We start from the raw sequence: 25285 nt of genomic DNA on the forward strand, positions 1-25285 counted from the left end.
ATGCAAGAGAAGAGTTAAGGCGAGAAAGACAGGGGAGAGTGAAGCAAGACGCAAGAAGAGAGAAAGAATAGGAAACGAGTTGGCTTGTGGGAGATCAATTCAGAAAGCTGAAACCACTTATGCAATTATTCTCCTAACAGAGAGAGAGAGAGAGAGAGCGAGAGAGCGAGAGAGAGAGAGAAAGAGAGAGAGAGAGAAAGAGAGAGAAAAAGAGAGAGAGAGAGAGAGAGAGCAGAGGAGATTTACTGGAGCGCGTTGGAGCTTTGATCTGGGAGTTGGGAGAGTTCCGCTGGGCTGAGAGGCGGGCAGCGGCCCGCGGTAGAGACATTTTGTGGTAGAGACCCTCTGTGTCTACGTCCTCTCGGGATGTGACTGTTTTTTTGCAAAGCCTCTTCGCCTCCTTCCCTCCGTTGTCTTATCACCCCTCACCACACCACTGCTGCGCTGCTGTTGTTGTCATTAGTGCCACTATTTTCAGACTTGGGGTGGTGCCATGTGCATATTATCTCCACGTCGAGGAGACATGGAGGGTTTTAATATAATCATTACAATCACACAGACAAGAGACGGATGAGTCACTAGCCCAGCATCTGTCCAGGCAGAAGCTGTTCTGTGGATCCCAGGGAGATTTCTATGATGCTCTGTGCTATTTAACGGGCCACCTGCAAAGGTTACGTAACATGCCATTGGTGGTTGAATGTGTGTGTGTGTGTGTTAAACCAAACGAGGCAAAAACCATGACGTGGTACATCAAGTAGGCTATGAAAGCAGGTGAGGCGCCAATGAAGATGTGCATCACTCAGGGTCAACAACTCTGCATTCATGACTGGTTAAGCTTGATGTTGTTGTCAAAAACAACAGCAGTTTTTATGTTTATTTTATTGTATTATTTATCTCTGTTTACATCATCTGTGCTGTTGGTAGGAGTTCCTGGCTGTGCTCCAGGAACACTGACAGAGCTCCAGTATGTCATTATTACAGCACAGTGTTCCCAGCCTGCCCAGATTCGATCGGGGCTGTCCCGACAGGGGCACGGATCCTTGTAATTACAGCCTTGTACCCTCCTCCTCCCCCGTTCCTCCTCTATGGCACATCGCCTAATTTTAGGCCAGCATACCAGCCCAAACTCCCTGCCAACTTCACACGCAGAGACATTACTGTGCAAATCAGAGAGAAAACTCTATTGAGATATGCGGAATGTGCTCTTTGGGGAGGCCAGAAGATAAAAAATGTCACGTCTCATTTCCATAATTCAATTAATATCTTCTCTTATATTGTCCCCTCATTATTGGCATTACCATTCGAGGCAAAGCATAGTTACGCCACGGGGGATTTCCTCCACAAGATGAATGTGTGAACATTGTTCTGGCACGAAGAGATCTGCCTGCCACTGAAGCAGCCTATCTGCTATGTATTTTATAATTAGCCTGGAGTGATAATTGACATCATCTGTCCAGAGGAGCGTGTCCAGGCTAGACTGATTCCCTTGTTCTATCTCACTAAAGTGTTCTCTATGGGCCCTGTCCCAGACATATTGAAGTCTGGATTTACTGCCACATTTTTTTTCTGTGATTTGTAGTTCAGCTATCTACAGTGCATTCAGAAAGTATTCAGACTCCTTGACTTTTTACACATTTTGTTACGTTACAGCTTTATTCTCAAATGGTTCATATATTTGTCTCTCATCAATCTACACACAATACCCATAAAGACAAAGCAAAGACTGGTTTTTAGATTTTTTTTGCACATTTATTTAAAAAAAAAACATACCTTATTTACGTAAGTATTCAGACCCTTTGCTATGAGACTCGAAATTGAGCTCTGGTGCATCCTGTTTCCATTGATGGTCCTTGGGATGTTTCTACAACTTGATTGGAGCTCCCTTGTGGTAAATTCAATTGACTGGACATGATTTGTAAAGGCACACACCTGTCTATATAAGTCGCACAGTTGACAGTGCATGTCAGAGCAAAAACCAAGCCATGAGGTTGAAGGCATTGTCCGTAGAGCTCTGAGATAGGATTGTGTCAAGGCACAGATCTGGGGAAGGGTACCAAAAATGTCTGTAGCATTAAAGGTCCCCAAAAACACATTAGTCTCCATCATTCTTAAATGGAAAAACTACGGAACCACCAAAACTCTTCCTAGAGCTGGCTGCACGGCCAAACTGAGCAATCGGGAGAGAAGGACCAGGGAGGTGACCCAGAACCCGATGGTCACTCTGACAGAGCTCCATAGTTCCTCTGTGGAGATGGGGGAACATTCCAGAAGGACAACCGTCTCTGCAGCACTCCACCAATCAAGCCTTTACGGTAGAGTGGCCAGAGGTGTCACGCCCTGACCGTAGATTGCTTTGTATGTTTCTATTTTTTTGTTTGGTCAGGGTGTGATGTGGGTGGGTATTCTAGGTTTTGTTCTATGTTTGTATTTCTATGTGTTTGGCCTGGTATGGTTCCCAATCAGAGGCAGCTGTCAATCGTTGTCTCTGATTGAGAACCATACTTAGGTATCCTGTTCCCACCTGGTGTTGGTGGGTAGTTGTTTTCTGTCTTTGTGTGTCTGCACCAGACGGAACTGTTTCGTTTGTTCCGCTTTGTTGTTTTTTTTGTTCTAGTGTTCAGTTTCTTTATTAAATTTACCATGAACACGTACCACGCTGCACCTTGGTCCTCTTCACCTTCTTCCACCTACGACAAACATTACAAGAGGGAAGCCACTCCTCAGAAAAAGGCAAATGACACCACACATGGTGTTTGCCAAAAGGCACCTAAAGGACTCAGACAAGATTCTCTGGTCTGATGAAACCAAGTTTGTACTCTTTGGCCTGAATGCCAAGCGTCACGTCTGGAGGAAACCTAGCACCATCCTTACGGTGAAGCATGGTGGTGGCAGCATCATGTTGTAGGGATGTTTTTCAGCGGCAGGGACTGGGAGATTAGTCAGGATCAAGGTAAAGATGAACGGAGCAAAGGACAGAGTGCTCCTTGATAAAATCTAGCTTTGGGACAGGTCTCTGAATGTTCGTGAGTGGCCCAGCCAGAGTGCAGACTTGAACCCGATCGAACATCTCTGGAGAGACCTGAAAATAGCTATGCAGCGATGCTCCGCATCCAACCTGACAGAGCTTGAAAGGATCTGCAGAGAAGAATGTGAGAAACTCCCAAAATACAAGTGTGCCAAGCTTGTAGCATCATACCCAAGAAGACTTGAGTCTGTAATTGCTGCCAAAGGTGCTTCGACAAAGTATTGAGTAAAGGGTCTGAATACTTATGTAATGTTATATTTCAGTTTTTTATTTTGAATACATTTGCGCACATTTCTAAAAACCTGTTTTTGCATTTTCATTATGGGGTATTGTGTGTAGATTGATGAGGGGGAAACACGTACATTTAATCCATTTTAGAATAAGGTTGTAACGTAACAAAATGTGGAAAAAGTGAAGGGGTCTGAATACTTTCTGAATGAACTGTTCTTATAAAAAGTTAATCATGAAAGACAGTAAGAAGTTAGAAACTACTTACCATACATGTTACAAAGAATATCCGAGTTTCATTCATACAACTTTTTTCGTTTTAATTACCATGGCTACTTTTTAAAATATTGTTTGAGGCGATCAATAACATACTATAAATGATGCCGTCATTTTGTAATTGAAATAAAATCACTCATTTTTAGTTTAGTGAAAGTTTTTTTTTTTCTTCCGCCCTCGGAAATGTTTGTGTGACTTACCCAAATGTTCATTATTTCCGGCAACGTCTCGCTGATTTAAAACAGACAACTAGATAGGATTTGTCTCAATTTCTTCTTCCCCCTCCTTTCATTGTCATAATCTCTCGGAGCCTACTCAATGTGTCTGTGCTTTCTGGAGCTGTCACCATGCCTTAGGCAGACACATGTTTCATTTCCAACATTCAATTAAGTCCTGAAATTGTAGATAAGTCTCTGCCCCCAAACCCCCAAAATGAATAGGAATGGCAGGAGGCGGACAGGGTGTGTAGGGCCAGTCATTGGACAGAGGTCTGATTATCCTCTCTCTCTCTCTCTCTCTCTCTCTCTCTCTCTCCATCGAACCGACCTGTTACTAGCTATAATTCTGCAGGAAAGCGGACATTATAGGCCGCTCCTCTTTCTCCGTTCGATAAATATTGAGCCATCTCCTTATGAAGGTGTCAACTTGACATGCTTAACGAGCCTGTCGTGACTTTGAGTGCTTACAGACAGGGGGGGGGGGACAAACAAGCCAGTGTGTCTCATTGACAGGCGTGTAGTTTATGGTCCGATGCTGGGCTGGCTGCCTCCGATGCTCATCGCATACAGGCCAGACATCCTCATACTGAATACACAATTGACAAGTCAAAGTGACTGTCAGGACTCGTCAAGGGCATGTCGCTTGTAAAAAGTATCCGAGTCAATTGGCAATATAAAAAGGTTACGGTGGATACCTACAGACCAGAAGGTGAGAATGGGCGGTATATGAGCTTATACACTACATGTTTGGAAATGGACTGCCGTGCTTGTGAAATATAATGGATGGTCTTAAAATAGGAATAATGGTTCTCATCGGACGCATTATTTCACTGGCGAATGATCATCTTTATGTAGACGAAGTAGAATGTTTCATAAAGGGGCTCTATACTGTAGAGAGGCCTCTTCAAGGCCCTGCAAAGAATGGTGCCCCTATCACAATGAAAACTTGCAAAGAATGACGTCCCTATCACAATGAAACCTTGCAAAGAATGACATCCCTATCATAAGGAAACTTTATGAAAGCTCAGTTTCAAATATCCGATAAAGTAGAGGAGAGATAAGTATACGCTTGGAATTAAATAAATAACTAGCTATAGGGTAGTAGCATATTCACCCAAGGTTGTCTGTCTCTCATGTACTTTTTATAGTACCCGGTAATTTGGATGAATGAAGCTGGCTAATTCATTTAATGAGATGGTTCGGGGGAAAGAGGACAAAAGCCAAAGGACAATGACACACCACTTGGCCACGGCACGACTAAGTCTGCCTGAATGTGATGACATGATGGGAGCTGCCCTGCAGCAATTTTAAAGAGAAGCTGAGAGTTTCACACGTTGGATGGCACTCTGGGTCATCTGGGTCTCTCTCTGGCACAACCTCTCTGTCCCCAGAGAAGGCAGTACTTACAATATTACTCTGGAAGGCTAATCAAATCAGCCTTTTGCTGGGCAAGCCATTTTGAATGGGTCTAAAAAAATGTATTTTATTACCATTTTCTCGCCGCATTTCGGGGCGTTATATTGGAAGTCATCTGTGCTCAGCTAAATGGACTGGGGATGGAATTGAAATTGCAGACACCGGAAGGTCTGGAGGTTCTGAACGTGGTATTTTCAACTAAAAAAAAATCCTCTTGTTAGCTGTTGAACACTTTTTAGTGAGTCAGCAAATAACTGTTAGGCGTCCCAAAATGGATTCAAGGCATCGCAGGGCTGGGTAATTACCCAGCTGCCTGAGGGCTTGCGCAACACACACGCAACACCTGTCTAGCCAGAAAAGGTTTGCTGCAGGATAGACCTCTACCCTTGACACTGCACTGTACTGCTCTGTGCCGTATGTTCATCAGCTAGCTATCTTTAGCCGACCGTATGTCTGACAACACTGTATAAGACATACAGTGCCCTCAAAAAGTATTCACATCCCTTGACTACATTTTGTTTTATTACAGCCTGGATTAAAACAAATAATTACATTGAGATGTTTTGTCACTGGCCTACACACAATAACCCACATTTATTAAAATTGTAAAGCTGAAATGTCTGGAGTCAATAATTATTCAACCCCTTTGTTATGGGATACGTTCAGGAGTACAAATGTGCTTAACAAGTCACATAATAATAATAGTGTTTCACATGATTTTTGAATGACTACACAGATTCAACCACAAAGACAAGGGAGATGTTCCAATTCCTCTCAAAGAAGGGCACCCATTGGTAGATGGGTTTAAAAAAGGAGACATTGAATATCCCTTTGAGCATGGTGAAGTTATTAATTACACTTTGTATCAATACACCCAGTACCTACAAAGATACAGACGTCCTTTCCAAATCAGTTGCCGGAGAGGAAGGAAACCTCTCATGGATTTCACCATGACGTCAATGGTGACTTTAAAACAGTTAGAGTTTAGTGGCTGTGATAGGAGAAAACTGTTGATGTCCTGAATACAAAGTGTTATGTTTGGGAAAATCCAATTCAACACATTACTGAGTACCACTCTCCATATTTTCAAGCATAGTAGTAGCTGCATCATGTTATGGGTATACTTCTAATCGTTAAGAACTGGGGAGTTTTTGGGGATAAAAAATAAACATTATGGAGCTAAGCACAGGCAAACAAATGTAGGAAAACCTGTTTCAGTCTGCTTTTCATGCACTGGAAGATTAATTCACCTTTTAGCAGGACAATAACCAAAAACATGAGGCCAAATCTACACTAGAGTTGCTTACCAAGAAGACAGTGAATGTTCCCGAGTTGCTGAGATATAGTTTTTACTTATCTGCTTGAAAAACTATGGCAAGGCATGAAATGGTTGTCTAGCAATGATCAACAACCAATTTGACAGAATTTTGAAAATAATAATGGGCAAATGTTGCACAATCCAGGTGTGGAAAGCTCTTAGACTTATCCAGAAAGACTCACAGCTGTAATCACTGCCAAAGGTGATTCTAACATGTATTGACTAACACTTTGAGTATTTTTTCTAAATTGTTGACAATTAAATCCATTGTAAACCTACTTTGCAAGGCAACAAATGTGGAAAAAGTCCAGGGGTGTGAATACATTCTGAAAGCACTGTATCACTGTGATTGTCAAATGAATCCGATTCAGTACGTTTGAAGTCGACGTGACTGGCCGTAGAATGCGCTCACATACATCAAGTTGAAATTCGGGGATGGGCCTGAGCTATTAAAGATCCCACTCTTTTCTGTTATCCCATCAATCAAAGATAGGCCGTTGTCTAAGGAGTATGTTTAATACAGAATCCAAGTTTGGAATGCAGCCCATGTAGTGCGGCATACCTGATTGGGACATACAGTATTGTGTTCTGGACGTGTGCGTGAGTGCGGGGGAAGACGAAACAAGGCACTGTACCAGGCTGTGTGGCACCTGTCAGCAACGTGGGCCTCCTGCAGCAGCGCCAGCCTGCCTCGCCAAGGTCAAAGCCTCCGCGTCATGCTGTTGTTTGTTCCGCATCCATATGTTCCTCTACCTACACGCTGTCATGTCTCGAGAAACACGCCCCGCTGGACATTTTTTTTTTATACTTACCGCTAACACTTCCGCACATCCTCCGGATGTAGCGCAGCGTACTTTACACACAGTAGCAACTGTACCGCCGGGGAGTTTTCCCACCTGCAAGCCACTCTGTGCTTTATAGCTGCCAAGCTTCTCCCTGGGTGGCGGATGATAAATAGAAGTGATTCTCTGAGAATCTACGGCAAATATGGAGGGCCACTTCTGGCGGATAATGCGTTAGGGAGATCCCTGCCGCTGCCTTGCCTGCCGGGGAGAAACCCCTCTGGCATCGACTCTTCACTTATCCCAGATGAGGTCCTAGTGTACTCGGAAAAGATTTGCCAATCTCAAGTGTCTCCATCACTATCGTATTTCTATCATCTCCATGATCCAGAATCAAGGGAGCGTAGAGTCTCTCAAGTACTGTCCAGGGGCTCTGTAAAGAAGCACTCACCAAAACATTTGCCAGGAAGGCCACATACTGTATACCTCGGACACATGCTCTGAGGACTGCATGGGGAAATTGTGTGGAGAATCAGTGTGTGGTCATGAATGCATAATTAATGTGTGAAGAAGCCTAACTAGCTAGAATTATGTGAGAAAATGAACCTGGGATAAACTGAACATTGGTATGATGAATGTGGTTCACTTTGCATAACATCCTGCAGTGTAAACATGTTATGTACAATGCATTCTGGAATCATTTTTGTGCAAAGTGTAACCACTGGAAAGAGAATCCACAGAGCATTGCTACTGTAAAAATGTAACTGTTATGACAAAATACCACCAATGTGCAAAGGGTGCTAACTCTTGTTTATTGAGAATATGAGAAAGAGACTCATTTGATCATGTAGCTACAGCTATGGAGTGATAATGGCAGCTAACATGTCAGTGGGCTGATAATCTTCTGCTCATCCGCTTAGAGATGTTTTAATCCGTTCACCAGTCATGGAACCCACTGGGCTGAAGTACAAGTACATACATACAGTACATGCTGTATCTCCAACATGCTGCCATTCAGTCTCATGGCTGACGTTCACATCATGCTGTCATTCAGTCTCGTGGCTGATGTTCACATCATGCTGGCATTCAGTCTTGTGGCTGATGTTCACGTCATGCTAGCATTGACGTCCTTTGTTCGATTTCAAGCCTTCAAACAATACAATTGGGATTTTAGAGAACCTTTTACGACACAATTTGTCGGCTGAATGCTTCATACAAATCTCTCTTAGGAAAATACCTTGACAGGAATCAACCCCTGCTATGAGGTATTCTCAATAGAGGAGAGGTTTGTTCATTTTTCTTGATGATGATAACTTCCCTATGTGGGTCGCATTCATGTTGTTTCATTGTCATTTGTACATATCAATCCGCTACCATGGGTAGGCATGGAGCATGAGTCCATTTCATTAAGGAGCACAAAGCAGAAGGTGCCTCTGTTGGAATGCTGTTTGTTCTTGTTTACACTTTGACCCCCTGTAGTGGGCATTCCGGCAGAGAGGTATCCAAATGATGGTGCTATCCTATCCTCCCCCACACAATATCATAGAATGGCTGGGAAAATAATGACGCTTATAGTCTGAAGGCTGCCGAAGGTTGGCCGATATCCTACATTTTTCCATCTAAGAGAGCCTCTTGAGCTTTACTTTGAGTCTAAGCACACACCTCTTCAAAGAAAGGTGAAATTCCTATTGTGTGTGTGTGTGTGTGTGTGTGTGTGTGTGTGTGTGTGTGTGTGTGTGTGTGTGTGTGTGTGTGTGTGTGTGTGTGTGTGTGTGTGTGTGTGTGTGTGTGTGTGTGTGTGTGTGTGTGTGTGTGTATAGTCTAGTGTTTGTTTTCATAAGCTAGAGTGTTGGTTCGGCTGAGTGTGTGGGTGGAGATGTAATGCTCTCCCTGGCGTTGAGCAGTGTGGGGAGGCAGACACAAATTGACTGGGCTCTGAGTCACCTCAGTCTATTATCAGTAAGACTAGAGAGCTCAGCAGACTGCAATGGAGCAGGTCCAGGACCAGCTTAACCAGCCCTGCTTCTAACCCAAACCTTCCAGAGCACACATCTCGAACTGGTCCAGAAATAAAACTTGGCCACTCTAATCGCCTGTGTGCTTAAACCTCAATCTCGTAAGCAAACAGTAAAGTATAACTACCCAATTATTCTGTTCTTGTCATACTTTCTCCAGTTGTTCTGCATAAATTATGTTTCATATAGTTGAAAAGAAGTGATCCTACAAGAAAACGCCTGAGACTTTTTCTCTTCAATTTAGGACGGGAATGGAAAGGGATGTGTAATGTCTTCCAAGGCAGAGCGAGGGAGAGAGGTAGAGAGACAGAGGGGGTATGAGATGGCAGCTCCCTCGCTTCCGTCTCAGCTGTGGCTTTTTGAGCTGAGCTTCTCGCTCCAATTGACTCCAAGGCTAGCCACACATTAGCATTACCGTCTATACGAACCACAGCGCAGCAGTAGCCTTTGAAGGTAGTACAGGATGTCAACATGTAGCAGCCGTCCTCTTCCTGGCTGAGGGGCGCTCGTCCGTAAGTTCACTGCCAAAACTGCTGAGCAAAAACCTCTGCACCATGATGAAAATAATGCTGACAGTAGACTCTCGCTGCTGCCTCTTAAGAGGTGATATTTCCAGCTGCCCCGGTTTCACATCCTAACTTATTTTCTGTCAGGCGGCCGGCTAGGCCATACCCCACGGATTTAGAAGATGTGCACTCAGAAAATGGGACAGACCTCACACCATAACAGAAGCACTTAAACCCTAGCATTCATCACAAACAGCACGTGACTGTCAGACAAAGTCAAAAGTTAAGTAGGGTGAGGTTTGGCCAGTGTTTGGATGGGAGACATCTTTGGGAATGTGTCTCAGTGGGCCAGTATGGGAGATTCCTATGGAAGATCCAAAGCCTCATTGCAGTTGTACAGACACAGTGTTGTAAGGGCATCATAGCTGGGACGGGTGTGCCTTCAAAACCAATGTCCTGATATATTCTGGGGTCATAAAGATCCCATGGCGCTTCTTTAGTGAGCCAGGGTGTTCACCCAGCTGTCATGGCCACATTCCCAGAGTATTAATCCAATCGCCTTCCTGTTGACTTCCATAACTGATGATTTGTGAGTGTTCCGGCAAAGACTGCCTGCCAACCTGTACAGAATATGCTCACACTGCTACAGAATGATGATGCATGAGATGAAATACAGCTCAAATGCAATGTTGTGTAGTTCAAGATATCTCCCAGTGGAGATAGACGTGCAACTCTGTTATTTCATGCCAGGCGGGTGTGGACTACAACCCCGGCTGCCTTTTGTCCTGGAGGCAGAGCCTGGTTTCCATGAGCACATCAGGTCTCCGGTCCTCACCGCCACTATCCCATCAACATCATCAACAACAACGACAGCAGCAAGACCTGCGTCACCGCAGCGGAGGTCTACACAGCTAAGAAGAGTGTAGAGGGTCCTTCTGGCCGACGTCTTTGAAAAGGAGGCTCACGTTTAGCAGAAGACTTGTTTGAGAGAGCCTGGAGTTTGGTTTCTAACGGGCGGGAGGCACTTTGCAGTTAACATTAGTGATGGGGGGGGGGTTGTTTTTGACGATATATCATATCGTATCGTTTTGACAATATCGCAGTGTCATTTCTGAGCTAGTTGGCTGTACCTGCACCAAAACTCCAGTATTTTCCCTTCAAAGCGGTTTCTCCATCTCCTTTTTAAATAGGGAGCCAATTTGTTTTCAGCACTTTTATTTCCAGGACTGATCAAACTCGTTTTCTCATGGCTCTCTCTCTTGTCCCTCTGAAGCAGACATGTGGTGAGCGATATGTTTGGAACATCGAATTGCAATTAAATCGTAGTATTGAATCTCAGTACATATAGAATCATGAGAATTGCAATACATATTGTATCGGCACCTAAGTATCGTCATATATTGTGAGGTCCCTGGCAATTCCCAGCCCTAGTTAACGTGTAAACTTTGGCAGCGTTTAATCTCACAAGAGACAGAGCAGCTCGCAGCCACTGTCATGGTGGCTTTGTCTGGGTGTAGTTAGTGTGTATGTGCATGGGTGCATACTGGTACGTGTGTGCCTGCTTGCCTGTATGTATTTGCATTAGTTTGTGCCACAGCCCTGCAGTTCGCCCCCTGAATACATCATGTTGCTTTGACAGTCAGGGTAGAGGACAGGGAGAGGGGCGGGGGACGGAGTGATGGAAATGGAGAGAGATGAAGGGAGGTAGAGGGAGGGAGCGGGCGTATCTACAGCTTACTTAGGGAAAGGCCAGTGCTGTTAAAGTGTATGACAGAGGGATCATGGGCTAATTACGAGCTCTAATGCCATTAATTGTTTTGGCACTGGGAGTGGATTGCCATGTTGCTGCATCACCTCAGCAACACAATCCTATTAACCATCGCCAACAGTTGCCAATCTGATTCGGGAGTGGAGGGTGTCCCGTGATGGGAGTGAAGGCTGGGGGATGGATGGAGCGAGGAAAGGAGAGAGGAGGTGGGGTGCATTTGCCTGCTTGCGTAATCAGAGTGGCGGAGACACTCCGCCAGCGATCTTGCCATTGTCTTAAAGGGAAACAGGGTTGAAGTTTCTGTCAACTAGTTGGCACTCTCTCGTGTGCTGTCAGACCTGTCGCCTGGCTACCATCCGCCACCTCCCGTTGTATGTGTTATGGCTGTGGGGGAGGTCTGCTACAGAATGGCCTGTGTTATAGCGTCTGCTCTGCCTGGTTATGTGTTGCAGGCCAGGAACTCGCTGCTGTGTTAATTTATGGTGCTGTGGAGGTGAATTCCCCCGTCACTGCATTGGAAATCAAACACAACAGGCCCAATAGAGCACTGTGTTCCCTAAACATTGTTGTAATGCTGCCTGGTTGCGTGAGTGTTTGTGTGTGTAGAGATGTGTGATTGGTATAGGGTTGCCGAGGGAGGCTATATTACTGGAAACTTTCTACGTTTACCAGTAAACTACCAGAATTTTGGTAACTTTCAAGTTTTATTTTGAATTGTGTAAGATGACATGTAATGGCCGTTTTGGGTACCTCAGATTAGCACAGGTATCTGCAATTATCTCTTACCCTCTGTGTGGCCTTATCATATGTACTAATTAAATAATGAAATAGAATGACAAAGCTGTAAAACATCCTAAATACACTGCTCAAAAAAATAAAGGGAACACTTAAACAACACAATGTAACTCCAAGTCAATCACACTTCTGTGAAATCAAACTGTCCAATTAGGAGTCAACACTAATTGAAAATAAATTTCACATGCTGTTGTGCAAATGGAATAGATAACAGGTGGAAATTAGAGGCAATTAGCAAGACACCCCCAATAAAGGAGTGGTTCTGCAGGTGGTGACCACAGACCACTTCTCAGTTCCTATGCTTCCTGAATGACGTTTTGGTCACGTTTGAATGCTGGCGGTGCTTTCACTCTAGTGGTAGCATGAGACGGAGTCTACAACCCACACATGTGGCTCAGGTAGTGCAGCTCATCCAGGATGGCACATCAATGTGAGCTGTGGCAAGAAGGTTTGCTGTGTCTGTCAGCGTAGAGTCCAGAGCATGGAGGTGCTACCAGGAGACAGGCCAGTACATCAGGAGATGTGGAGGAGGACGTAGAAGGGCAACAACCCAGCAGCAGGACCGCTACCTCCGCCTTTGTGCAAGGAGGAGCAGGAGGAGCACTGCCAGAGCCCTGCAAAATGACCTCCAGCAGGCCACAAATGTGCATGTGTCTGCTCAAACAGACTCCATGAGTGTGTTATGAGGGCCCGACGTCCACAGGTGGGGGTTGTGCTTACAGCCCACACCGTACAGGACGTTTGGCATTTGCCAGAGAACACCAAGATTGGCAAATTCGCCACTGGCGCCCTGTGCTCTTCACAGATGAAAGCAGGTTCACACTGAGCACATGTGACAGACATGACAGAGTCTGGAGACGCCGTGGAGAACGTTCTGCTGCCTGCATCATCCTCCAGCATGACCGGTTTGGCAGTGGGTCAGTCATGGTGTGGGGTGGCATCTCTTTGGGGGGCCGCACAGCCCTCCATGTGCTCGCCAGAGGTAGTCTGACTGCCATTAGGTACCGAGATGAGATCCTCAGACCCCTTGTGAGACCATATGCTGGTGCGGTTGGCCCTGGGTTCCTCCTAATGCAAGACAATGCTAGACCTCATGTGGCTGGAGTGTGTCAGCAGTTCCTGCAAGAGGAAGGCATTGATGCTATGGACTGGCCCGCCCGTTCCCCAGACCTGAATCCAATTGAGCACATCTGGGACATCATGTCTCGCTCCGTCCACCAATGCGACATTGCACCACAGACTGTCCAGGAGTTGGCGGATGCTTTAGTCCAGGTTTGGGAGGAGATCCCTCAGGAGACCATCCGCCACCTCATCAGGAGCATGCCCAGGCGTTGTAGGGAGGTCATACAGGCACATGGAGGCCACACACACTACTGAGCCTCATTTTGACTTGTTTTAAGGACATTACATCAAAGTTGGATCAGCCTGTAGTGTGGTTTTCCACTTTAATTTTGAGTGTGACTCCAAATCCAGACCTCCATGGGTTGATAAATTTGATTTTCATTGATAATTTGTTTGTGATTTTGTTGTCAGCACATTAAACTATGTAAAGGAAAGTATTTCATAAGAATATTTCATTCATTCAGATCTAGGATGTGTTATTTTAGTGTTCCCTTTATTTTTTTGAGCAGTGTATAAACCATCAACTTGTTCAATACAATTGGGGTTTAATATGAGTGTTTCAGCATGAAATATCCTTTATACACTGAGTCTACAAAACAAACTGAGTTGCCCTCAGAACAACCTCAATTCGCCGAGGCATGGACTCTACAAGGTGTCGAAAGAGTTGACTCCAATGATTTTCACAGTTGTGTTAAGTTGGATGGATTTCCTTTGGGTGGTGGACCATTCTAGATACACACGATAAAACTGTTGAGCATGAAAAATCCACCAGAGTTGCAGTTCTTGACACACTCAAACCGGGGCGCCTGGCACCTACTATCATACCCCGTTCAAAGGCACTTAAATCTTTTGTCTTGCCCATTCACCCTCTGAATGTCAGACATACACAATCCATGTCTCAATTTTCTCAAGGCTTAAAAATCATTGTTTAACCTGTCTCCTCCCCTTCATCTACACTGATTTAAGTGTATTTAACCAGTTGGATTTAGGGGGCGCTATTTAAATTTTGGGATGAAAAACGTTCCCGTTTTTTTGTCACGAAAAGATGCTCGACTATGCATATAATTGACAGCTTTGGAAAGAAGACACTCTGATGTTTCCAAAACTGCAAAGATATTGTCTGTGAGTGCCACAGAACTGATGTTACAGGCGAAACCCAGATAAAAATACAACCAGGAAGTGCCACATTTTTTGAAACCGCCTCATGCCAATGACTCCTTATATGGCTGTGAATGAGCTACGAATGAGCTTACGTTATCCACGTTTTCCCCAAGGTGTCTACAGCATTGTGACGTCTTTTTAGGCATTTCCCTTGAAGAATGGCTGTAAGGGACCATATATGGCAAGGTCACATGGTGTCTCCCGCAGAAAACCTTGCGTAAAATACTGAGGTAGCCATTTTTCCAATCGCTTCTTATGAGAAACCAACTGCCTCGCCGGATATATTATCGAATATATTTGTAAAAAACACCTTGAGGATGGATCCTAAACAACGTTTGTCGTGTTTCTGTCGATATTATGGAGCAAATTTTGAAAAAAGTTTGCCGTTATAGTTGTAGCATTTTAGGGGCGATTTCTCAGTCAAGCATGATGAACAAACGGGAGCTATTTCGCCTACAAAAATGATATTTTGGGAAAAAAGGAACATTTGCTATCTAACTGGGAGTCTCCTGAGTGAAAGCATCTTAAAAAAAGCATCTTCAAAGGTAAATTATTTAATTTGGTTGCTTTTCTTATTTTCGTGAAAATGTTGCCTGCTGCCAGCAGAGCCTAGCATAGCAGTATGCCATGATAAACTTACACAAATGCTTGTCTAGCGTTGGCTGTAACGCATATTTTGAAAATCTGAGATGACAGTGTTGTTAACAAAAGGCTAAGCTTGTGTTTGAATATATTTATTTCATTTGCAATTTTCATGAATAGGAAAAGTTTATAGGGGTATTTATGTCCGTTGCCTTATGCTAATGCGTTTGAGGCTATGATTATGCTCCCAGATATGGGTTTGCTCGTCGCAAAAGGTTATTAACAACCTCTTAGAACCACCCATCCTGGATCCGGTATATTTGTCATCAGCAACGCTGAATAGCATAGCGCAAATAATATTACTAGAAAATATTCATATTCATGAAATCACAAGTGAAATATAGCGAAACACAGCTTAGCCTTTTGTTAATCACCCTGTCGTCTCAGATTTTGAAATGATGCTTTACAGCGAAAGCAATACAAGCGTTTGTGTAAGTTTATCGATAGCACAACAAAACAATAAGTACACCTAGCATCAGGTAACTTTTTCACGAAAATCAGAAAAGCAATCAAGTTAATTGTTTACCTTTGATGATCTTCGGATGTTTTCACTCACAAGACTCCCAGTTAGACAAATGTTCCTTTTGTTCCATAAAGATATTTTTTATATCCAAATACCTCCGTTAGCTTGGTGCGTTATGCTCAGGAATCCACCGGAAAGAACGGTCACAACAACGCAGACAAAAATTCCAAATTATATCCATAATGTACACAGAAACATGTCAAACGTGTTTTATAATCAATCCTCAAGGTGTTTTTCAAATATCTATTAGATAATATATCAACCGGGACAGTTGGCTTTTCACTAGGACCGGGAGTAACAATGGCCGCCTCTCTCTTTTGTGCATGAATCACTCTGAGAGCCCCCACCTGTCCACTTACGCAATGTGGTCGTTCACAATCATTCGTCAAAATAAAAGTCTGAAACTATGTCTAAAGGCTGTTGACACCTTAGGGAAGCCATAGAAAAATTAATCTGGTTGATATCCCTTTCAATGGGCAATAGGGATGCATAGAAAGACAGGGGTTTCAAAATAAGAGTCACTTCATGATTGGATTTTTCTCAGGCTTTTGAATGCAATATCAGTTCTGTTATACTCACAGACATTTTTTTTACAGTTTTGGAAACTTTAGTGTGTTTTCTATCCTAAGCTGTCAATTATATGCATATTCTAGCATCTGGTCCTGAGAAATAGGCTGTTTACTTTGGGAACGTTATTTTTCCAAACTTAAAAATAGTGCCCCCTAGCTTCAAGAGGTACCATCAGTAAGCTTTCACCTGGATTCACCTGGCCAGTCTACCTCGTGTTCCTAATGTTTTGTAAACTCAGTGTAGATATTTTTACACACTTTTATTTATTTTACTATGTCAATAGGTATTTGTTTTCAATGTTTTGGCATCAGACTGGTGGCAGTTATGAAAAAAAACGTAATTGGAAGACTTGCGGAGTTAATTGAAAATTATGTAATTGTTGAGTTCCACTAATTAGGCTATTTTCTCTTGAACCATATGGTCTATCTACGAGAAACACTGACAATATGGACACAGTTATAAAAAATGTGAGATATATGTGTATACATTTTTTTTATTTTATTCAAGTATAACTTTAAAAGTTACCATAGATGCCATAGAGTTTCTGTTAATTATCAAAATTGCAGAAGATTCCGGTAACTTTGGTAAATTATCGGTAGCTTTGCAACCCTTGTACGTTCAATTCATGTTTGCATGAAGGTGTTCAAAGTTCAAGTTCAATGTTACCATGCAGGATGTACATGTATGTCTTAGTGTTTATGGTAAAGACGTATAGATCTATTGTGGTGGTTGTCTTAATTATTAAATGAAAATGTTTTGACTATAGTAAATGTGTAAGATACAGGCTTATCCACTATCCAATGTATTGAAGTGTATTGGAGATGGTTAATAGAAGCGTTTTCCACGTACACGGTACACCCACTATAACCTCCAGCATAACCATTGTTTACTTAATAGGTTTCTTAAGAAGTCTCCGGTGAGCTTGCAGATTACATAGATTCCAGTAATGTAGCATCTGTCCCACTGAACAAGCCCCTCGGGAGAGTTCAACCACTGTGCCACCATGTTCGCGTCAGAAAAAGTTTTCAAAAGGAAATGGAACAGAAATTACTCCGCCGTGCAAAATCCCACGGAAGGGATGCTTATGCAAATCAAAATGGGCAATTACATTTACGGCCAACAGCAAGGAGGAAGAAACAAAACAACAAAAGCAAATGTTTCCCCATCAACAACAAAAAATAGGTGTGCTCTCCATTCATTAATATCTCGCTTTCAATTTGCACTTAGCAATTACAGGTTGGTGGCGCACAATGGAAAGTGATGATTATAAAATGTCTAGGACATTCCATTCGGTCCAGGTGGACTTCCATTCAAGGCACATAGCGTGGGGAAATGACTGTGCAAGAGTGGCTCAAACCTTTAGTAATGATTAACAAATACATGGCGACGGCTACCGCAGCTGCAATGCATCACCAATAAATACCATGTCAAAATTAATAATAGGTTAATAAAATCTCCATGGACAAAAAAAAAAAAAACAGGAGCTTTGGAGAACGCCTGTTACAATAAAAATCATTTGGCCTGCCAGCACAGCAAGAACATTACCCTCCCCATCTCCTCTTTAAAGGCATCAGGCTGCAATTAGTCACAGTTTCTCTCCCCAGCTTTCCCTAGGAAGCCAGGTAATTAAGTCATGGAGGGGGGACCTTTATGACCCTCCCCAGCCAAACTCTACTGTAGTATTGACCAATCAGCTTGATCCTCTTGATCACTTTCCCTGTCGTTAGGAGATAGCATGCAAATGACTCTCCTGCTGAGGATGTCCAGATAACACAGCTGATTTGTGTCACAGGTTCTGGCTCATAATGGAGGGGGTTAATGGAAGGTGTGTGTGTGTGTGTGTGTGTGTGTGTGTGTGTGTGTGTGTGTGTGTGTGTGTGTGTGTGTGTGTGTGTGTGTGTGTGTGTGTGTGTGTGTGTGTGTGTGTGTGTGTGTGTGTGTGTGTGTGTGTGTGTGTGTGTGTGTGCCATGAGGGTTGTGTATGGACGTGAACCCCGCCCGCCCTTTGCATGCCAGCCAGGCAGGCAAGCAGAGGCATTCAGTGAGAGCGTTGGTTGGTTAAGCCAGGCTCAGTGACTTGTCTGCTCCGGTTGCTCCTGTAAGCCCCCGTGACAGCAGTCTGTGTCCCAGGGGGACAGGGAGAGAACACCGCGGGCTGCAGGCCCTTGTTGTTCAAGTGCAGCTGCCCTACTTACTCATATTTACAATGCTGATCACAGAGGTGATTGTACCCACACGCTGAGCCCAGGGATTGCGCTTTGCCTTTGTTTTTGTGGGCCGCTTGCCCTCTTTTCCATCAGGCGCTGGGTGAGGGATGCTTTTAGGTCGGGGGGGGGATTGGGTGGCACGAGCGATCTCTCCATCTCTCCCTTTCTCTTTGGAGGAGGGAAGATGCAGGGCTGTGGATGGCTAATACACCCTCAGACAAGATATATTGTGCTGAGAAGTGGAGTGGATGGTGGAGGTGTCTGCTTTCGCTCCACTCGTTTCATCTCACTCTCTTTTAGCTGTCTGCCTCCTTTTAGCTGTCTCTTTGTCTCTCTTTATCCCGCTCTCTCTTTCTTTCTCACTCACTCAGATTCTCTCTACCTTACTGCTCCTCTCTCCAGTTTTCATTTGTGCATACACACACACACACACACACACACACACACACACACACACACAAATACACACATACACACACACCATCCCTTCCTCTTCTTTGAGATTGCGTTGATTAGTGTTGATGAAAAAGGAAGCCCGTTTGAACAGCAGGATGTCCTCTAAACAGCTGTGGCTGTTAGATTGTCAGAACACTTCTATTAACTGTCAATCTTCCACCCACCACTCTACTCCATGTTCTGACAATCTCGCCTTTCTTATTTTCATTGAAATGGAAATCCCACTGTTAACAACAACGGCTGCGGGTGATGAGTCGCTGTACTCATGTATTCATACCCCATCCTCCCCTTTTAACCACCTTTTCACGTGCATCTTTATCCGTTAGCATGTATTACCAGCCTTCTTTACAAAGTGAATTTTATTTTATTTAACCTTTGTTTAACTAGGCAAGTCAGAAGAAATTCTTATTTACAATGACCCTAAGCTACCGGCTACCCAAGAAACACGCAGTAGAAACATGTCATGAACAGCTTGTTCCTTACATAATGCAGTGATTGTAAGACAGCCATTTGACAGATTCTATACTGTATATTTACCCTTGACCGTATTAGTCTCTTATTAAATGCCTAACAGGGCAAGAGGTTACCCACTCTGCTCCCTCTGTCAAGCACTCAAGTATTCCTTCACTAAAATATTGATGGCTGCTCAATCCTGTGTGTTCCAGTGCTGGAGAATGGATTGAAACAATATGTACCATATGAGAATCACGTCTATCTTTGCTTGTCTCTGCCCAGACGTACTGAGCTGATACAGTTTTACAAAAAAATGATGCCATCTTATGTAATTCACAAATAGCAACATCATTAAACCATTGAAATCCCTTGAAAAAATTAAAACACTCGTGTTAAGCTATTTTCCCACAAACAATACTTGTACTTACAATAAGAGCCAACCAGAGCGTCAAGAGACTAAATAATGATGGATTCCTTATACTATTAACAAACTACATGTGCTGTGCTACTTTGTGCATTTTTTAAGGACACTTACTGTCGATGCATGCAGCGACAGAATCGACAACACAACAAATTGGACAGTGTTACCTACTGTAGATTTTTCAATGCAACATTTCTAGTGTTGATTCAGGTGTTCTATTATCACTCATTGGTGTAAAAGAACCTCAGTGTTAAACCAAAACCACACCCATCTATCATATTTCCCAGCATGCTCTATTGTAGATAGATCTTTTTTTTAGCATTGTTTGTTTCAATGTCTCAGTTTTTGCATGTACATTGATAGATGAATGCATCTTATGCAACTCAAATATAAATAACATTCATTTTTCTAAACTAATCCAATCTGTTAGTTAGACTTATTGTACCCGTTACTGAATGGGTACACTTTTGATCCAGTTTTGATGATTTAGGTAGTCTCGTACCTTAGTCTTCCCATCCCGGCAGTCATTCTGAATGCAGGTTGCAGCTAGGTATGTACAGAGAAGGAGCTGCCAGATCCATCATAATGGCCCGGAAGTAAAGCTGCGCTGGGAGCCAGATTTAAAATGGAAAACACGGAGCAGGGTGGACAAAATCGAATTAAAACACGATTTAAATGTATTTTCGGAAGGGCTGTAATCACCATTTATGTAATACATTAAATATATACATCTCATGGTAGTGGGAAGCCCTGGTGTGAAGGGGAGGAACGGCAGAGCAGAATAAATATTTTATTTCCGAATTACCGAGCACACGTGATACATTGTATCATTTCATTTGACTGTGAGAACCACAAGTTCTTTCAAGTTTCGCACTGTAGGCTACGTTTTGAATGTTTGTATACAAATGAAGTCTATACACTCTAAGAACAAATGTGATATTTTTCTACACAGAAACTTTGTGGTTCTTTGGAGGACTTTAAAGAACCTTACTAAAAAAGGTTGAATATACACCGAGTGTACAAAACACCATGACATCGACTGACCAGTTGAATCCAGGTGACGGCTACTATATGATCCCTTATTGATGTCACTTGTAAAATTCACTTCAATCAGTGAAGGGGAGGAGACAGGTTAAAGAAGGAGTTTTAAGGTGGAGACAATTGAGACATGGATTGTGTATGTGTGCCATTCAGAGAGTGAATTGGCAAGACAAAATATTTAAGTGCCTTTGAACGGGGTATGGTAGTAGGTGCCAGGCGCACCGGTGTGTGTCAACAACTGCAACGCTGCTAGGCTTTTCACTCTCAACAGTATCCCGTGCGTATCAAGAATGGTCCACCACCCAAAGGACATCCAGCCAACTTAACACAAAGGTGAGAGGCAATGGAGTCAACATGGGCCAGCATCCCCGTGGAACGCTTTCCACACCGTTCCCCCGACGAATTGAGGTTGTTATTGAGGGCAAAAACGGGTGCAACTCAATAATAGGAAGGGTTGGGGTTCCTAATGTTTTGTACACTCAGTGTATATACCCAGTAAAGGAGTGAGAATGGAGCAGAGGACACATTTTGTTGTTCACTGTAACTAATGGACAAAGGATATTGTATTGTATTGTAAAGAAGTCAGCCAGACCCTCCCTGGCCACACGTGCATATTTCTAATCTATTTTTGCATATAATGACAAACTAGGCCCTCAAAATAAGGCTTTATCTATTGTGTTAACAAAATTCATTTGAATGATAACCTACTGTATTCGCTTAGGATCCCACTTGGTGAAGGCCACATGATTGAAAAAGGGATGAATGCAACAACCATGTCTTTGTCACTAACAAATTGTCATGGGTGGTAACTCTACTATTCACTCAAAAGGCACTCTGGGAAATATGCAAATAAGGCTTTACACTAAGCAGTGTGTTCATTTAAGTGTGGACCTGTATAGACATTTAACACGCTCGGTGTTGATTTAACACTGAAGAAAGTGCTGTGTAGGTACTGTATGTAAATTGCACTTGACTACTCATTGATATGAATGCCATGACTCAATCATACTTTACTGTTAAGTCGAGTACCTAGATCTCAGTTGAAGCTTCTGCAGGGAGGACGGATCATAATAATGGCTGGAATGGAGTCAACGGAATGGTATCAAACACATCAAACACATGGTTTCCATGTGGTTGATACCACTCCATTGACTCCATTCCAGCCATTATTATTAGCCCCCTCAGGAGCCTCCACTGATAGGCCTATAGCTAATGCACCTGCATGAAATAGTCCACCACTGACATGCATTGACATCGGTACCTTTTCCCATTGCGTTTTTCTTAGTTAGTTGTCGAGAGGTAATGGCTCTCTCTCCGGGGGTGCTGTTACTTCTCATCCTCCCTATAACGGAGAGCAGGGAGCTCAGCCCTGCCTGGGCGTGTCACCGAGACACCGCACTGTCTTTTTCTCTGCCTCTGATATCTGGCTCGCCTTAGCAGAGCAAGTGAGCAGCTCTCCTCTCTCAGTCCCTACTGATATACCACCTGTGTGGCTCGATATCTCCCCCACCTGGCAGAGAGCCGTAACTACACATCCATGTTTTCTTCACCTTCTCCCACCTCCTCTTTCCCCGCTTGCAAGTCCATCTCTTTCATATCCCTGCAGTTAGAGCATTGATATTCAGAGTGGGTTCCCTGGCAGTGGGAAATAATTACGTTCATCCATTTCTATGTAAACGTTATGAGAATGGAATGGTGTGCACAGACAATAAACAAAAGGATCTCGTAACAGATATCCATTAGCTATTCTGGAGCATTTCTGAATATTTACATAAAGGATTGCCTTGTGAAATTCTATTTGAGTGTGTGTTATAGACAGATGGGGTGTCATAATGGTTTGAAGTGGTGGGGTGTGGTAGAATGAAGTGCGGTGTCAAGGGAGCAGCATTGATATCTTCTCTTTCTGTAGCCTCCACAGATATCCCCGTTATCTTGGCGAACCTGCAACAAATTCACATCATGACATTCTGACTAAACTGTAGTAAAGCGTGCATGTTTTCATATCCAAGCACACCTTTAGGGAATAGGTCTGGGAATGGACTTAGGTGCAGTGCATTCGGAAAGTATTCAGAACCCTTACCTTTTTCCACATTTTGTTACGTTACATCCTTATTCTAAAATTAAATACATTTTCCTCATCAATCTACACACAATACCCCATAATGACAAAGTGAAAACAGGTTTATTGAATTTTTTGCAAATGTATTAAAAATGAAAAACAGAAATACCTTGAGAGGTGCTGCAGAGAATGTCAGAAACTCCCCAAACACAGGTGTGCCAAGCTTGCAGCGTCATACCCAAGAAGACTTGAGGCCTGTAATCGCTGCCAAAGGTGCTTCAATGAAGTACTGAGTAAAGGGTCTGATTACTTAGGTAATTGTGATATTTACGGGGGGTTTTAATATACAGTACCAGTCAAAAGGTTGGACACACCTACTCATTCAAGGGTTTCTCTTTATTTTTTATAATTCTACATTGTAGAATTATAGTGAAGGCATCAACACTATAAAATAACATATATGGAGTCATGTAGTAACCATAAAGTGCTCAACATGTACAAATATTTTGTTTTAATTGAGATTCTTCAAAGTAGACACCCTTTGCCTTGATGACAGCTTTTCACACACTCTTGGCATTCTCTCAACCAGCTTCATCTGGAATGCTTTTCTAACAGTCGTGAAGGAGTTCCCACATATCTCCAACTCGTCCCAAACCATCTCAATTGGGTTGAGGTCGGGTGATTGTGGAGGCCAGGGCATCTGATGCAGCAATCCATCACTCTCCTCCTTGGTCAAATAGTGTGTTAGATCATTGTCCTGTTGAAAAACAAATGATTGTGGGACTAAGTGTAAACCAGATGGGATGGCGTATAACTGCAGAATGCTGTGGTGGCCATGCTGGTTAAGTGTGCCTTGAATTCTAAATAAATCACTGATAGTGTCACCAGCAAGCATCCACACACCATCACACCTCCTCCTCCATGCTTCACGATGGGAACCACACATGCGGAGATCATCCATTCAGCTACCTTTAGTCTCACAAAGACATGGCGGTTGGAACCAAAAATCTCAAATGTGGACACATCAGACCAAAGGACAACTTTCCCAGGTCTAATATCCATTGCTCGTGTTTCTTGGCCCAGGCAAGTCTTTTTCTCTTATTGGTGTTTTTTTGTTAAAAAAATCGACCATGAAGGCCTGATTCTGAGCAGTTGATGTTGAGATGTGTCTGTTACTTGAACTCTGTGAAGCATTTATTTGGGCTGCAATCTGAGGTGCAGTTAACTCTAATGGTAACTCTGGTTCTTCCTTTCCTATGTCGTTCCTCATGAGAGCTAGTTTCATCATAGCGCTTGATGGCTGATGTAACTGCACTTGAAGAAACTTCCAAAGTTCTTGATTGAATGACCTTCATTTGCTAAAGTAATGATGGACTGTCGTTCCTCTTTGCTTATTTGAGCTGTTCTTGACATAATATGGACTTGGTCTTTTGCCAAATAAGGCTGTCTTCTGTATACTATCCCTACCTTGTCACAACAGAAAAACGAATATAGATAACCCACCCCAACTCCCTGACCAACCCGAAAACAAAGACATAACAAAAGAACTAAGGTCAGAACGTGACAGTACCACTCCGGCCGCAAAACCTGAACCTATAGGAGAGGGTCTGGGTGGATGTCTGTCCGCTCTGGCGCGGGACGTGGACCCCACTCCACCATAGTCTTTCCCCGCCTCTTAACCCACCTCCGTGGCGCCTTTCGAGCGGCGACCCTCGCCGCCGACCTTGGACTGGGAATACTAGCAACGGGTCCCGAATGGACGGGAGATTCCGGCACCACCGGACTGGCCGGCAGCTCCGGCAGCTCCTGACTGGCCGGCGGCTTTGGCAGCTCCTGACTGGCGGGCGGCTCCGGCAGCTCAGGACAGGCAGGAGACTCCGGCAGCTCAGGACAGGCGGGAGACTCCAGCAGCTCAGGACAGGCGGGAGACTCTGGCAGCGCTGGTAAGGCGGGAGCACCTGTAGGGAGGAGACAGAGACAGCCTGGTGCGGGGGGCTGCCACCGGAGGCCTGGTGCATGGAGGAGGCACCGGATAGACCGGACCGTGGAGACGCACTGGAGGTCTCAAGCACCGAGCCTGCACAACCCTACCTGGCTGGATACTCCCCGTAGCCAGGCCAGTGTGGCGAGGTGGAATAGACAGCACTGGGCTGTGCTGGCGAACCAGGGACACCATGCGTAGGGCTGGAACCATGTACTCCGGCCCGAGGAGACGCACTGGAGACCAGATGCACTGAGCCGGCTTCATGGCACCTGGCTTGATGCCCACTCTAGCCCGGCTGA

General features: G+C 43.9%; 1 protein-coding gene across 1 annotated transcript in view; it reads left to right on the top strand.

Annotated features, from left to right (window-relative positions):
* The window catches only part of LOC118396819 (leucine-rich repeat and fibronectin type III domain-containing protein 1-like protein), a 147913-nt gene that overhangs the window by 104278 nt on the left and 18350 nt on the right, over positions 1–25285 (top strand). The gene's annotated exons all lie outside the window — the stretch shown is intronic.

This window comes from Oncorhynchus keta, chromosome 18, assembly GCF_023373465.1.
Source record: "Oncorhynchus keta strain PuntledgeMale-10-30-2019 chromosome 18, Oket_V2, whole genome shotgun sequence".
Taxonomy (NCBI): domain Eukaryota; kingdom Metazoa; phylum Chordata; class Actinopteri; order Salmoniformes; family Salmonidae; genus Oncorhynchus; species Oncorhynchus keta.